Here is a 14,848-nt window from a genome sequence, read left to right as displayed (position 1 = left end):
AATTTGACCTCCAGGGCCCCTACTGCCATATTCCTACCTGTGAGAACTGCAACAGCTTTGGGGGTGTACTTTAACATCCCATTCAGCTGTCTACTCTATGGGGCTTCTTGACCACCTTGCCTTTAAAGGAAAAAAAAAGGATAGAGATAAAAGAAAAAGGACAATGTACTTCTTCCTTTATGCTGTCTCTATGCACATGCTTTTATCATTGCACACGCCATACTTCAATGGCAGGACTTAGAACTGTGCCTTCTCAGCAGCCTTCCTATTCTGGATTAGCACACAGGATCGCTTCTCAGCCTTTTGGCTAAGGTCAAGTGTGGATTAGCACACAGGAGTTTGTTAAAATGAAGAGATTTTTCTAGAAACAGCCTAATTACAGAGTGGCCTTTGCCAACTTGTTCCACGACAGCCATGGTCTTGTTTCATCTCTTTCATGGGCCAGCTGACTGAAGCCACAGGACTGAAAGACATTGCAGGGCCTGCATATGGTGGGAAGGCTTCTAATGCAAGGACACAGAAAATGAGGTAAAAGAACAGAAGGATGTTTGAGGAAAAATCCATGCCACTGTTGGACCACCGTTCTCTTTGTTTTCCTTTTGAACCAGAAGTCTTCCTGAGCCCAAGGGTGAGTATGATATTATACTGTGGCCATCCTCAGGATGAAAATTTTTTTAAGTGAACACAAAATAAAAGCTATCTGGACTGTAGAAAATGTCTTCTGTGGGGCCACTGTTGCTCAGACCTGGGCGTGAGCTGGTGACAACCGAATGGGCATTTGTGTGCATACCACCTTGTTGCACCACCCTGGGTGCCGTGCGTGTGGGGCTTCTCAGCGTCGCCACATCCTGGCTTTCTTTGTGCTAACAGGTACAAAGTGGGTCTCCCACAAGAATAGCCTGATAAAAAGAAGGCTCCTGGGCCTTCTGGAAACATCCATACCCCAGCTTTTGGGGGGAAAGTTGGAGAATGATAGCAGGGAAAGGAAGGAAGGTCAAGGCTGGGGACCCCACAGAGGAAGAGTAAGAGGCAGGGGGCAGGGCAGGGCTCTGCTCTTCCTGTGCTTGTTCCTGTAACTGTGTATTCCAGATGGAGAGTTGTCTGCTGGAGGAAAAGTGCACCTGATAGCTCCGTCTTTGTAAGAGAGCAGAGGAGAGTCAGCTTATTAGGACATTGACTGTGGCCAATGAAATGCTGTATCGATGCATCTTGTGGTAAACTGGTCCTTTTCTGTCCTGAACATTCTCAGCTGGCACAGATAGCTTCTGTCCTACAAATGAGTCCTTGCCTATGTGATAGGCAGCAGCCACAGGCTGAAGTAAATACCCCCAGTCATCCCTTTCCATCTATCAGTTGGCATTCATAGCACCTTACCTTCCGCCTGAGAGGAGAGAATCATAATACAAACTAAGTGGCAGTCTCCTGTCCTTGCTTTCTTGGGCCTGGAGGGTGAGCATCAGAGAAGGTTCTGGAACAGGGAAGAGGGTAGAGCATGTTGGCAGCTGGCAGTCTTTGAATGTACCTGCTAAATGGGCCTATTCTCTCCAGAACCCTTTGTAGGATTATATGACCATAGGGAAGAAGCAGAGGCAAACCTTTATTTACCAGTTTTACATTCTTCTACTTGCCATTTGCACCTGCTCTGACACTGACCTTAAGACATGGAGACTTCTACATTTGGGACTGCGGAAAATCTGACTAAAATATATACAGCCAAATTCTCGCTTTGTGCTGGCCCCCAAACCACAAGGGCTATCTTCTGAATCAATCATTGTTTCTCCAACTTTGTTTCTGGTCTGCTCTAATTTTTTTTTTTTTTTTGATGACTAATAGATTTTAGGGGCACATTTTTAAAAGTTGAAGAGAATTGAAGTGTGAAGAAATGGTTTTGAGGTTGATAAAGTTTCTTTTTTGGATAAAACTCCCTTTTGCCATAGGCTGCTAAAAATGTATTTTAAAAGAAAGATGTTAAGCCACATCCTGTTTGGGAAATATCCCTTAGTTTCTCTTCTAGGAGACATTTAAGAACAGAGTGGAAAGAGCACTTTTATTTTCATTTCTGGCAGTAGTCAGCTCTTTTGCTGATTGCTTAACAGGAGGCCTCTCAAGGATGTCAGGAAAGGCAGAATAACCAGCACAAAAGAGCAATGAGACAAGTCCTCTGGCTTTAGACTCTGGGAGAACCATTGAGAGAAGAAGGGAAATGTCTGAGCCTGTAGAACTCCTGGTTTCACTCCTGCTGCTGCTATTGCTCTGAAGAGCCAACCAGGAGCCAAGGATGCAAGGGGGTATCTCTGAGATTCCCCTGTCACCTTTCTGCACCCCCCCACCCTCAGCTTCCCTTTTGTGGGTATTCACAAAGAGCAGGTGGAATCGGCTTCTAAAATGTCCAATTGCCAGTGTTGTGAGTTGGGTTTCCTAGGAAACGGAAACCAAGGTGGAGATTTGTGTGCAGGTGGATTGTTGGAATGTGCTCTCTGGAACAACACTGTAGGGACATGGGGGAAACAGGGTGACAGAGAAGTTGTATTGTGATGCAATCACAACTAAGGCCTCAGCGTTAAAGCTGGGGCGGCCTCCTCAAATTGAGTCAAGGGAGCCTTCTGGACCCTCATGTCAATCAGATCCTGGCTGACCAGCAAGGGACATTACTATAACTGTAGGCGAGATACCTGCCTTCAGCTAAGGACAATTCTTGGGGAGAGACTCAACTGAGAGCCAAGCCTCTGGCAAACAATACTCCTAGAGCAGCTGGTGCAGTGAGTACCTCAGCCCTGAAGGGGGATGCTAGCCAGTGCACTACAGTCCATCCCTTGTGCACTAAAATCTGCTTTTTGGTATAAGAAACATCTCATTTGAAACATGTTCCCTAGGATTCTTCAGTTCTCTGTGGAAACTTAAAATAAGGTTAGTAACACAAATTACAGCCCCCACAGCTAAAGCTGATCTTGAGACAACTGATCCTCATTGTCTACCACTTATTCTCAATTTTCCTTAGCCTCAGCTAGCACCTATCCTAGTCTAGGTGGCTATCCTCTTGGGGAGAATGAGGATCCTCAACCCTAAGCTCTCTGAGTCTGTGGTTGCCAGACTGGCTGTACTTGTTGATTTACCATTGTAATTGGTCAAAGGAGTATCAAGAGGTATCTAGTGGATTACTGGGTGTCAAACATAATCCAGCCTGCCGCATTGTGTGAAAGCAGTCCTCCCCCTCCTGCACCCCTGCCAAGAGAGTAATGCCTCTGCTTGCTGCTGGTCTATCTATTCAAAGGGCTCAAAGTGAACGAGCAACAGTCATAGCTTAATGTTGAATAAGACTTTTTTGTGACTTCTAGTGGAAGGATTTCTCCCTCTGGGAGCCAGGACCTCTAAACAGCCAGACAGAGTTGCAGGAGCTATAAGCATAAAATTTCCAAGTGAATCACTGGGAGTGATGGTGAGTACAGCCTTCTTCCCCACCCTTCCCCCTATCCCTTGACTTCTGGACTCACGAATTCTACCTACTGTGGAGCAGTCCTTCATAATGGTCATTATCGTTAAGGTGCATACTGCATCCTAGAAGATGGTATTTCCAAGACAACTCAGCATTAAGTCATCCCCATTATTTGATCAGGCTGACAACTTCTGGGTGGAATGGTGGGTAATAGGATCAGTGGATCCCCTGATGTGCCCACAACATGCCTCCCTGGCTGTAAAGTGAGGCCCTCGATCCTTTGCGATACTCTACAGGATTCTCTTAGTGGGTGAAACATTGAAAGGATAGTGGATGGATAGGGATGTTGTAAAGATAAATCAAAATATGTAATATATGACCATTCCAGTCAAGGGAAATCACTGACCCTTGAAGGATGGAAGGAGTCCAATACAACCAGCTTACCACTGGATGGTTAGTTGGTCCCCATGAGGGATGGTGTTTTATTAGGAACTCAGTGTTGTTCCTGTTGGCGTACTTGGACAGTCAGCAGTGACATTAGCTAGACCATCCCTGACAAGTAGGAGTATAGATTACTAATTAGTAATGTATTTTTGTATTAAATAATCAGCTTTTGAATTTATTTCTATTAGTTTTACTGTTTTCTGTTCATTAATTTCTCTTTGTATTTTTATTAATTTCTTCTTGTTGATTTGCTTTCGTGCTTTGTTATTTTATTGTGGTGGTTATTCTTTTTCTGACTTTCCCTACCCACCCTTTTTAAAAGTCAGAGGACCTCTGAATGTCTTGTCACAGAAAGCTTTTGGGGCAGGTATTGGCTAAATGCTGCAGTCTGCTGCCCCAAGGGCTCATAATGACTTCCCTTCTTTCCTTCACCTCCTAAGGTGGGTAGTCATTCTTGGCTACATATCTTTATCTTGCTCATATTCAGGGACACCAAACAGTTTCCAGGAAGGCATCAAGTTTCTTGCTAGGATAAGAGGCCTGTTGTGCTTTTTGTGGTGTGTGTGTGTGTGTGTGTGTGTGTGTGTGTGTGTAGTCCCAGGAAGGAGCTTTTCCAATGCATTCTTGAAACTGCCCTTGGCTTAGAAGGAAAGTAATAGAAGACACAGTCTTGGACCTTAGGGTCCAAGGAGTAGCTTCCTATGGACATCAACAAATGGATGGAGGGGTAGGTCCAGGTTGTCCCAAATGTACTTCAAGTCTTTGTGGTTCAGCTAGGGAAGGCTTTCCTTTAATCTGCCTAAGCCTCAATTCCCTGTTCTATCAAATGTCCTTGCTGGGTCATTGTGTGGATTAAATGAAATGCCAAGTACAGAGCTTGACATCTAGTACGTTTATTGTTATATGGATGTTATAGTCGTCATGGGCTCTCTACATAGCATGCAAGCTGTCCTGAGGGCCGGCAGTCCTCTGAATCACTCCATTATCGCCCTAACATTGAGTATACATACTACTCTATAAATGCTTGTAGGGGCTAACTGAATAATTTCTTTTCTTCTTAAGTTTATTATTTGTTTTGAGAGAGAGAGAGAGAGAGAGAGAGAATGAGAGAAGAGAGGGGAAGGGCAGAAAGAGAAGGAGAGAGAGAATCCCAAGCAAGCTCTAGCACAGAGCCCAATGTGGGGCTCAGTCTCATGAACTGTGAGATCATGACCTAAACTGAAATCAAGAGTCAGACTCTTAGCCAACTGAGCCACCCAGGAGCCCCTAGTTTTTATTTTTAATTGCTAAAACTTTGAAGTAACTAAGACGTCCTTCAGTAGGTGAATGGATAAATTAGGGTTCATCCAGACAATGAAATATTACTAAAAAGAAATGAGATATCAAGCCCTTCAAAGGCATGGAGGACACTTAAATGCAGTGAGAGAAGCCATACTGTAAAGGCTACATACAGTATTATTCCAACTTAGGACATTCTGGAAAAGGCCGAACTCTGCAGACAGTAAAAAGATCAGTGACTTCCAAGGGTTAGTGGGGAGGGAGGAATGGATAGGCAGAGCACAGAGAATTTTTTTAGGACAGTGAAACTATTCTGTATGATACTACAATCGTAGATATATGTCATTATACATTTTTGTCCAATCCATAGAACCTAAAACACCAAGCACGGACCCTAATGGAAACTGTGGACTTTAGGTGATGGTGATGTGTCAATGCAGTTTCATCTGTTGTAACAAATGTGCCACTGTGGGGCAGGACGAACACAGCAGGGGAGGTTGCCCATGTGTGGGGGCTGGACACATACAGGAACTCCTATACTTTCTGTTCAATTTTTCTATGAACCTAAAATTACTCTTAAAAAATACATTCATGAATAAAACATTAAAAATTTGTAAAAAATACATCCCATTTAAATAAAAGCAAGCCAGATGAATGAGTAATGAATTTATGTAATGGGGTTCTTGTGGATAGGTGCTGGGGTCCAAGTGATAGGCAGTGCATCCAGGGAGTAAGCAGAAAAAATGAAAGTCTTTTTTTTTTTTCCACAAATAGTTTATTGTCAAGTTGGTTTCCATATAACATAACACCCGGTGCTCATCCCCACAAGTGCCCTCCTCCATGCCCATCTCCCCCTCCCCCCCCACACCCATCAGTCCTCAGTTTGTTCTCTGTATTCAAGAGTCTTTCATGGTTTGCCTCTGTCCCTCTCCCCCAATATTTCCCCCCTTCTCCTCCCCCACAGTCCTCTGTTAAGTTCCTCCTAAGCCTCCTATACGTGCAAACATATGGTATCTGTCTTTCNTGTTCTCTGTATTCAAGAGTCTTTCATGGTTTGCCTCTGTCCCTCTTCCCCAATATTTCCCCCCTTCTCCTCCCCCACAGTCCTCTNCAGTGGGGTACATGTGCCCCTATGCATCAGCATTTCTGTATCCCTTGGATAAATTCCTAGCAGTGCTACTGCTGGGTCCTAGGAGAGTTCTATGGGCCTATCTTCCCCAATCTTTTCTTGAAAAGAATCAACTCAGAAAAAATTTTAAAAGGTTATAACCATATTCTTTTTAATCATTCAAAAGTGAAAATAGCTCCTTTTGGGGCATCTGGCTGGCTCAGTCAGGGCCATGAGTTCAAGGCCTATATTGGGGGTAGAGTTTACTTTTTAGAAATGAAAAATAGGGTGTCTGGGTGGCTCAGTTGGTTAAGTGCCTGCCTCTTAGTTTAGGCTCAGGTCATGATCTCACAGTTGGTGAGTTCGAGCCCCACATCGGGCTCTGTGCTAATAGCTCAGAGCCTGCTTGGGATTCTCTCCTTACCTCTCTGTCTGCCCCTCCCCTGCTCTCTCTCTCTCTGTCTCTGTCTCTCTGTCTCTCTCAAAATAAACTTCAGGGGTGCCTGGGTGGCTCAGTCGGTTAAGCTGCAGACTTCAGCTCAGGTCATGATCTCACAGTTTGTGGGTTGAAGCCCTGCATTGGGCTCTGTGCTGAGAGCTCAGAGCCTGGAGCCTGCTTCAGTTTCTGTGTCTCCCTCACTCTCTCTGCCCCTCCCCCATTCTCTAACTTTCTCTCTCTCTCTCATACACACACACGAATAAATAAACATTTAAAAATTTTTAAATAAACTTTAAAAAATGAAAAATAAAAAGTATTCCTCTCCTCCAAAAGAAAAAAGAGCTCCTTTTGACTCTGATAAGTAAAAAGCATATTCTTATAACCAAGATTACCTATTTTACTGAAAACGATGTCACTAAGAAAATTGGCACTAACTGTACTTTTTAAAAAATGTTAAGTTTACTTACTCATTTTTGAGAGAAAGAGTGAGAGAGCACAAGCGCAGCGGGGAGGAGGGGTGTTGCAGAGAGAGAGGAAGGCACAGAATCCCACACAGGCTCCAGGCTCCACACCATCAGTGAGATCATGACCTGAGCTGAAGTTGATGCTTAACCGACTGAGCCACCCAGGTGCTCCTTTACTTAAGTTTGATTATGTGATCATGTTTAGAAAGTAGCAACATGGAGGCAGGCATTTTTTCCTCTAAGCCAAAGTCGGAGAATCAGCTCTCCAAGACCAGTGCATCACAGTCAGCTCAGTTGGCCTACAATTGTGCTGGCCGTTGTTGCATTTTCACACCACCTGGGGAAGCCCAAATCACAAGTTCCCCGTAGGGAGCTATCAAAGGGTTGTGGGAAGCTGCTGGGAGCCGATGTGGTTAAAGTAGTATCTTGTGAAGACTAATATGTCAGCTGTGACAAGAACAGATTCAATCAGGGAAAAAAACAGAGGCAGAGAAATGTTACGTGATGTTATCACAACAGACAGGAGGTGATAAGGACCCAAAGTCTGGTGAGAGCCATAGCATGCAAGAAAGGAGTATGAGATGTAGGGATAAGTGAAAAGTCAAGACAGTGGCGGAGAAGCTGGGCACTGGGTACAGGTATATGGCCTTCTCCCTTGGGAGGTGTGATGTAAGGCCCGAAATGAAGGCTCAGTATTAGGCGCTGACTTGACAATTGGTAAAATCATGAGTCTCAAATGGCCTATCTACAAGTTCCCCTCCCCCACTCCGTTCCCACAGGTAAGATTCTCTTGCCAAGGGGACCAGGCACAGTTCCTGCTTAACCCTGAGAAGTGAGTTCCATTTCCCTACTAGCCTATGGAGCATTTCAAACAGACCAATCACATCTTCCCATGGGAGCCAGGAGTCATTTCTCCATCTTGATACCACAAAGCCTGCTTCCCATAGCCCTGATTCCTGATCTGCTCTGTTCTCAAGTACAGCCCATGCTTGACCCTGCATGGCTTGCAGTGTCTTGTCTTACCTCCCTGGGTGGTGAGTATATGTGGCTCTGGGTATATGTGTGTTGGGTATCCCCTATTCAGTCATTCCCAGAACCCTAGGTAGGAATCCTCCCCAAAGAATGGGGTGAATAAAAAGTAGTTAAAATTGGAGGCAATACAGGGGCACCTGGGTGGCTCAGTTAAGTGTCCAAGCCCTGCCTCAGGCTCTGTGCTGACAGCTCAGAGCCTGGAGCCTGCTTCAGATTCTGTGTCTCCTTCTCTCTGCCTCTCTCCCACTCATGCTTGGTCTCTCTGTGTGTCTGAAAAATGAATAAACTTTAACAAAAATAGGAGGCAATACAAGCACGGTGGGGCAGAGTCCAGTTTCACACATAGACATGGAGAATTTCAAAGCTGGATAAACCTGTCTCACCCTGTAAACAAGGAAACAGACCTAGAGGCCAAGGTTTCTGCCTCTCGATACCTTTTCCATGCCTTACCAAGAGGATTTGAAAGCTAAGTGTATAGGAGATATATAAAGACAAATATCATTAAACAACTAACTATATGAGAAAGTATAGCAGTTTCAGACGATGCTATCTTCCTCCAGAATGGATCTGCTTTTGCCTCTGGAAGGCAGTTAGAAGAGATAGGGCTGCTCACCTGAATCCAGATCTGAACGGAACTGGGCTGTAGTGTTGCTGACAACAGCACTCTTCCCCATTCTTCCTTCCTCCCTGGTGCAGCCCTTCAGGGATCACAACTGTGAGCCTCAAGCATTTACCTACACTCCTTCTCTTTGATGAGCCCACAGCCCCAGTTTTCATCTTCTCAACCTTATGAGACTGCTTGGCTTCTCTGTTTCTTAGCCAACCCTTTAAAAAAAATTATTCTTAGAGTCCTAAGAACATTTGTTTTGAGGGGGAGGGGTTCTCCCCAGCTTTAGTGATAATGAATTGATCAGCTATCCCTCTCTGATTGTATCCTCAGCTCTGAGCCCCATCCCTCCTAGGATTCAGCAAGTACCCGAAGCAGAGAAGGAGCCCCATGCTGGCTCTCCTCTGCGTGCATTTCCTTTCTCTCCAGGACTGTGCCTCTAAATTCTGCCTGCTGTGGTAACACTGTGCCTTTAAACAGATGGATCTTTTTAAAAACCAAACTATTCCAGACACATCTGGGTCTGTGAAATGCCTGACTCTTGGTTTCAGCTCAGGTCATCATCTCATGGTTCACGAGTTCGAACCCCTCTTGGTTTTGGCTCACGTCATGATCTCATGTTTCGTAAGTTCAAGTCCTGCATCGGGCTCTGTGCTGGCAGTGCGGAGCCTGCTTGGGATTCTCTCTTCTTCCCACTCTCTCTGCACAGCCCCCTAAAATAAGTAAATAAACTTAAAAAAAAAAAAAACCAGCTATTCTAGTTGTGTTTAGTAGAGCTGGTCTAATACAAGTTGACTGTTTAGCCAGAGTGGAAATCCAGTTAATAAAACGTTTAATTATCTACTATCTGCTCAGCATTGTGGAGCCTCTGATCATGAAAGAGAAACAAAAGACATGTTCCCTGCCTCTCCTTCATGTGGGGAGAGAGGACAGTGCTGGAAGAGTTACAGCGCCGAAAGAGAACAGCATTCGGAGAGGCGGAGACACTCAAGTGGAGCCGTAGTCATCAAAGAAAGTCTTTTTTGTTCCTCATCTCCCCCACCGGAACAATAATGAAGTCTCCCTGTCAATCCGTGAACATGCATGTGCAGATGCACAGAAACACACTTTTAGAAGAGACTGAGTCTGGATTGGGAGCGTGAGACCAGAGCAGTGTGTGATGAAGACCAGGCAGGATGTCTCAGCCCCACTCTGGCCAGCCTGGTGCCTCAGACTAAGGCAAGGTCTGCACACAGGCACGCTTGGGCTCTAAGCAGCTACTTTTTCTTTTCTCGCGTTTTTAAAACATTTAAAAAATTTTTTTATGTTTATTTTTGAGAGAGAGACAGAGTGTGAGTGGGGGAGAAGCAGAGAAAGAGACACAGAATGTGAAGCAGGCTCCAGGCTCCAAGCCATCAGCACAGAGCTTGACGTGGGGCTTGAACTCACAAACCATAAGATGATGACCTGAGCCGAAGTCAGCCGCTTAACTGACTGAGCCACCCAGGTGCTCCTCTTTCCTACCTTTGATGGTCTCTCACTTTCTTGTCCATTCCTTTCCTGTTTTTGAATCAAAACTATAATGAGATATTTCCATGGAAATAGGTGGGAAAATTTGCCTCTAAGTGACCCATCCAGGCAAAACTATTGTAATTCCGTGTCATCTCAACTTAATGTTCGCCTGTGAGGCAAGACTATTTTCCTGACTTGGCAAGTTTAAAAAGAAACAGTGAGGTTAAGTCACAGAGGTGTTAAAAGGTTCAAAATGGTCACCTTTTCCTCCACACCCACCCACGTAAGCCCTTTCCCAGAATCTTTTCAATCAAAAGATGTTCTCCCTCTTTCATCTCTTTGTCTTTCTGATTCCCCTTGTAATCACCTTTCTGGAAGGTCTAATACCCCGAAGTATTAGGAGATGATTCCCAGTCTCTGTAACTCAGCTTACAAGTTTCCCTGAGGCAAAAGTACCTCTTATTTTGGTTGATGTCAACAATTGAGAAGAACACAAAGATTGCAGATGGTTGCGTTGTGAGCAAAACGTTAGCTTTTCTATTAGAAAAACCAAAACAGAACTATCTGAGCCACCCCACTGCTTTGCAGCTTTGTTCTCCTAGGCCTGAGAGATGGCCAAGGGATACGCTCTCTCCAGAAGGAGGAGGTCAACAGGAAACATCACGGGTGCTGGGAAAATGAACAAAAACTTCCAGGATTTTTGGGATGGCTGCTTGGACTCTTCTATTTATTTTCATTTAAACATGTCCACCCACCGCTCCCCAGGTGTGGCATTCTCAGCTCATCCCACTGACCTCTTTACTCACTGATAAGTCTGTTGCTGATTTCTGGTTCAGTGAAGGCCTTTCCCTGTGGTAAAGGCTGGGAGGGACAAAGCGTTCGCAGCAGGAAGGCTCAGCTGTTCTGCTGTTTGAGCAAGAGACCCAGCTAAGCTGCTTCTTTGGCTTTCTGCACAGCAGCAGGTAGTGTGGCTTAAGCCAGAGACTTCTGAGGAGGGTCAGATGGAGTTGCAGCTTGGAAGAAGGAGTTGGGAGTGAGGAGGGCTGAGATGGGGCAGGAACAAGGATGTGGGGAATATGAGGTTTTTGTCTCCCCTAGGGACGATGGGCAGGTTCTTTAAAATCAAGTCACTATTTTCACTCTCTCCAGTAATGACTATTTCCTTTGAAGGATGATACCGAGGGAGACCAATGTCATGTAGTCAAAAGGCAGAATGAAAGCAGGAATAACTGTCCATTGTCTAGTCACGTCTGCTGTTGAGGAAGGAAGGCATAGCCCAGTCCAGCCATACACAACACAGAGAAGTAATCCCCTATGTTAAGGGTTCAATTGCAGTCTTCCTCAAAATGTGAAGTCCTCACCCCCAGTATCTCAGAATGTAGCCTTATTTAGTAAGAGGGCTTTTACAGAGGTAATCAAGTTAAAATGAGTCAGATGGACTCTATATGATTGTGTCCTTACAAAAAGAAGAAATTTGGAAATAGACACACACGCAAGATGGCATCTAAGGATGAAAGCAGAGATTGGGGTGATGCTTCTATGAGCCAAAGGAACACCAAAGATTACCAGCAAAGCACCAGAAACTAGAAGAGAGACATGAACCAGATTTCACAGCCATTAGAAGCAACCAATTCTGCCAACATCTTTTTTTAATTTTTAATTTATTTTTTACTTTTATTTTTTTCAAGTTTTTATTTATTTTTGGCAGAGAGAGAGCATGAGCAGGGGAGGGGCAGAGAGAGAGGCAGACACAGAATCTGAAGCAAGCCCCGGGCTCTGAGCTGTCAGCACAGAGCCCGACGCAGGGCTCAAAGTCACTAACCATGAGATCATGACCTGAGCCGAAGTCAGAAACTTAACCAACTGAGCCACCCTTGCGCCCCTGCCAACATCTTGATCTAGAATCTCTAACTCTCAGAACTATGACAAATAACGTTCAGTTGTTTAAGCTACCCAGTTTGTGGTACTTTGTTTACAGTAGCTCTAGCGAACTATTATATTCGCTCTAGTGTCCAACTCTAATTGTCAGGCACATTTCCCTTGGTGATTGTAGTCATCTCCTTGTAGTAAAGAAACAGAAATTGAAGGAATGTGAAATGAAACAACAACAAAAAAGATCAAACTATGGACTATATGGTTAGTATTTTATACAAATACTATATATAACAAATCCCAGAAAGGATTTGTTAGGAAAATAGAGACAGTATGACTGACACCTTATATATTTTTCTTCATCATAACTATTCCCATATCAGTGGGGGAGAAGGGGAAATTTGGTTTGGTAAATGGTTGAAAGTTTTGGAGATGCTGGAACAGTAAGAGATAGTGACAAGAGGAAGGGATAAAGAACTGTGGTAGAAGATAAGTTGATAAAGAGGCAATCTAAAAAAAAAAAAGAGGCAATCTGCAGGTGAAATGGGATGAGTTATAATAACAAATAATCTTCAAGGAATGAGATTTTTGGATCTATGTATTTTTATAAGGTGTTCAGTATAGATACATATTTATTTTCTACCTCATTCTAGAAATTAGGTGTATTTTTTAAGTTTATTTATTTATTTTGAGAGAGAAAGAGAATGCAAGCAAGGGAGGGGCAGAGAGAGAGAGGGAAAAAGAGGATCCCAAGCAGGCTCCACACTGTCAGCTCAGAGCCTTACACAGGACTGGAACTCACAAGCTGTGAGATCGTGACCTGAGCAAAAATCAAGAGTCAAATACTTAAGCAACTGAGCGACCCAGGCACTCCGTATTTTTAAGTGTCATCAAGAACACAAATAAAGTTTTAGGTAAGAGCATTTGTGAGAGATGGACTAAGCAAGGAGGCAAAAGCTAAAAAGAGGTTGTTTAGTTTGTCCATAGAATTTTCCTATGATTGCACCATCCAGAAGTGAACCCTCGACTAATTTCCTTTCCAGATGGTATCATGGAACAGATCTGTGTATAGTCAGGGCTCCCAGAATTCTGACAAAATTCTTTCTGTCCTTGTGTGTATCCCCAGTGGTTGCTCTTTGCAGTCTAAGAAACAGTGGATTCTTCCATTTGAGATAGTATCTTCCCAGGTGTGACACTTGGAAACTCTAATTATATTTTCAATGAATAATGCTGCAGCATGTGACCTCCTCCTAGAATACCGTACATAGAGCCTCACGCAGCAGATATGTATATTAGTGTCAAGTAGATAACAGTTCTTTATCATACTGGTATTTGGGGGAAGGACTAATATCCACCAAAGGAGCTGACAGTGTTAGAACATGTCCTGTATAGTATTATGGGTTTCACAAACAATTCAATTCTCAGTGTATCCAAATCTCTGCAATAAAATGTTATAAAGTAGTGGGATGCTCCTCTGGGAACAACACATGTGATATGTCTTACCTAGTATGTACTAAGATAGCCAGGTATATTACATAGATTCTGTCACCACAAATGGTTCAAAGGACTCTTTCATAGAAGGTGACATTTAAACATATCTTAGAGACCATGTACAGCATAATATCTCTTGATCTTATGAATCTCATTCAGTGCTTGAGAGCTCAAGCCCACCGTAGTCATATCAATGAGGGAAGGATTTGTAAAAGGACAAATGTCTGACTCCAAGTAAGAAAGGAAAAGAGATACTCTCACAGCAGAATTCACTTACTAGCTACCAAACTCCGTGGAGCTCTTTCTTCACCAGTGGTGCTAACTAATGTCCCGTCTAATCCCCCCACTGAGCACTCCCTACCTGATCTCCCTGACTGATCCCAACTTGAGTCTGGCAATGAGGAGCCCAGATGAAGCAGGGGAGGGTCCAAGAAATGGGCTAGGGCTCTCTAGTCCATCTGTGGCAAAGAACTCATGCTCTTCATTTGCTGCTGAGGACATGGGCAGTAGAAGTTCCATAGAGCTAGAGACATTGGGGCCAGCAGTTTCTGTCTTCCTTGTTTCTAGGAAGTAACGTGGTACCATGCCACCTCATCATCATTCCTGTATTAACTGAAACTTTTTCTTTTTCTTTTTCTTTTTTTTTCATTTAATAAACATGTATTAAGGGGCACCTGGATGGCTCAGTCGGTTAAGTATCTGACTTCAACTCAGGTCACGATCTTGCGGTTTGTGAGTCTGAGCCCCGCATTGGGCTCTCTGTTGTCAGCACAGAGTCCTTTTTGGAACCTCTGTCTCCCTCTCTCTCTTCCCCTGCCCCTTCTCCAAAGAAAACATTAAAAATAAATTAAAATTAAAATTAAATTTAAAAACATGTGTTAAGTGCTTGAGCTAGGCCAGGCAGCATGAGTATGGTTTCAAGAAGCCTTCCAATCATCAACGTTAAGATCTTTAACACACATTTATTTGTTGCACACTTATAGGTATTGGAGATAAAAGTCCTGGCCCATGTTTCGAAGAATCATTAAAAAAGAAAAGTTGTATCTATTATTTACACTGAAATCTCAATAAATTTACTACTCTGATTTACATTTGGATGATATTATTATAATGTTACAATACACATGTTTCAGAGCAGTGGTTCTCAACCTTGGCCCACAGGCAGATCATCTAGAGAGTTAAAAACACA

At 43.8% G+C, this 14,848-nt stretch overlaps 1 long non-coding RNA gene across 3 annotated transcripts in view; it reads left to right on the top strand.

The window, feature by feature from the left end:
• Positions 1 to 2,574: 2,574 nt before the first annotated feature.
• Positions 2,575 to 14,848, top strand: part of LOC144234495 (uncharacterized) — a 38,969-nt gene continuing 26,695 nt past the window's right edge. For all 3 annotated transcript variants that reach the window (XR_013335977.1, XR_013335976.1, XR_013335975.1), the window contains exons 1-2: positions 2,575 to 2,907; positions 3,336 to 3,436. This is a non-coding gene — a long non-coding RNA (uncharacterized LOC144234495). The remainder of the gene's footprint in view (positions 2,908 to 3,335; positions 3,437 to 14,848) is intronic.

This window comes from Crocuta crocuta, unplaced genomic scaffold (genome assembly GCF_008692635.1).
Source record: "Crocuta crocuta isolate KB4526 unplaced genomic scaffold, BGI_CrCroc_1.0 scaffold154, whole genome shotgun sequence".
Classification (NCBI taxonomy): Eukaryota; Metazoa; Chordata; class Mammalia; order Carnivora; family Hyaenidae; genus Crocuta; species Crocuta crocuta.
The sequence above is the reverse complement of the archived record's forward strand: the minus strand, read 5'-3'. Positions and strand labels throughout refer to the sequence as shown.